The following is a 2,126-nucleotide window of genomic DNA, read 5'->3' as shown; positions in this document are numbered from 1 at the left end:
GAAATACATAATTTGGTTTCTAAGGGAAATAATTTTCGCGGGAGGAAAATACTTGGTAATAAAAGCATCTTTGCACCTATCCCAAGAATCAATACTATTTTGTGGCTAAAATTTTGTATTTTCTTGAGACATCGTGACTACACAAACAAGATAACAAGCAAGAAAATAAGCAAAGAAGAAAAAGGCAAGCGGAAAATATTTTTGTACTTTTGTAAAAACTTTTTAGAAGTGGGGGAGATGAAAATGAGGGAAAAAAGACAAATAAAATAAGTGCAAGGAGATGATAGTTTATGTGTAGGTACTTGATATATGTTGATGATTTATCCCCGGCAAGGCCACGAGAAATTCTTCCTACTACTTCTGAACTGCATTGGGATTTCCCCGAAGAGGAGAGGATGATGCAGTATAGTAGAGATAAGTATTTCCCCGAGTTAAGAACCAATGTTATCAATCCAGTAGGAGAACCAAGCAACACCTCGTTAGCAGCACCTGTACACAAACAACAAATCCTTGCAACCCAATGTGAACAAGGAGTTGTCAATCCCTCCATGGTTACGAGCAAGATTAAATTGTATGGTATTTGATAGATAGATCGGACAAAAGTACAAAATAAAATAAATAAAATAAAACATAATAAGGTATTTTTGGTTTTTATATATGATAAAAGATAGAGATAGGGGCCATAGTATTCACTAGAGGCTTCTCTCTTGAAAATAGCATACGGCGGGTAAATTTTTTACTGTTGGGCAATTGATAGAAAATCAAATAATTATGACGATATCCAAGGCACTGATTGATACATCTCTATCGCATCTACTTTTCCAAACACTACTTCTCTTGTTTTGGACTCTAATTTGCATGATTTGAATGAAACTAACCCGGACTGACGTTGTTTTTAGCAGAATTGTCGTGGTGTTGTTTTTGTGCAGAAATCAAAGTTCTCAGATTGACCTGAAAATTTACGTAGAATTCTTGTGGAATATATAAACAATACTGGCGAAAAAAGATACCAGAGGGGGCCCACCCATGAGCCACAAGCTCAAGGGGAGCGCATACCCCAGGGCACGCCCTACGAGCTTGTGGGCCCCCGGACCTCAGTCAACCCTAACTCCAACTCCATATATACCTATTCGCCAGGAAAAAAACCGGGGAGAAGGATCCATCACGTTTGATGATATGGAGCTGCCGCCACCTCCTGTTCTTCATTGGGGGGGTGTGATTTGGAGTCCTTTCGGGTCTCCGAAGAGGGGAATTCGACGTCGTCGTCATCATCAACCTTCCCTCACCGCCAATTTTATGATGCTCACCGCCGCGAGTGAGTAATTCCTTCATAGGCTTCCCTGACGGTGATGGGTTGGATGAGATTTATCATGTAATTGAGTTAGTTTTGTTAGGGCTTGATCCCTAGTATCCACTATTTTCTAAGATTGATGTTGCTATGACTTTGCTATGCTTAATGATGGTCACTAGGGCCCGAGTGCCATGATTTCAGATCTGAACCTATTATGTTTTCATGAATATATGCGTGTCCTTGATCCTATCTTGCAAGTTATATGCACCTATTACAAGTTATGATCTGCATACCCCAAGGTGAAAATAATTGGGATTCTTTCCAATGATTACCATAGTTTGAGGAGTTCATGTATTCACTAAGTGCTAATGCTTTGCTCCGGATCTCTATTAAAAGGAGGCCTTAATATTCCTTAGTTTCCTTATGGAACTTGTTGCCATGGGAGGGTAGGACAAAAGATGTCATGCAAGTTCTTTTCCATAAGCACGTATGACCATATATGGAATACATGCCTAAAATACATTGATGAATTGCAGGTAGTTCTGTGTCTCTCTAGGTTATAACTGCTACATGATGGATGTTATCCAACGCAATTATCCAACGCTGATCCAATGCGTACGATTTTCACATATTGATGTTTGCTAAGTTACTTTGTCCGTTGCAACTGTTACTATTGCTATTGTTACCGTTACTGTCAAATCACCTTGCTGCAGATATTAAGTCTTTCAGGTCTGGTTGAACTGACAACTCAATTGCTAATACTTTTGAATATTATTTGGCTCCCCTAGCGAATAAATTTGGGTTGAATACTCTACCCTGGAAAACTATTGTGATC

The sequence above is a fragment of the Triticum aestivum genome, chromosome 2B (genome assembly GCF_018294505.1).
Source record: "Triticum aestivum cultivar Chinese Spring chromosome 2B, IWGSC CS RefSeq v2.1, whole genome shotgun sequence".
In the NCBI taxonomy this organism is placed as follows: Eukaryota; Viridiplantae; Streptophyta; class Magnoliopsida; order Poales; family Poaceae; genus Triticum; species Triticum aestivum.
The sequence above is the reverse complement of the archived record's forward strand: the minus strand, read 5'-3'. Positions refer to the sequence as shown.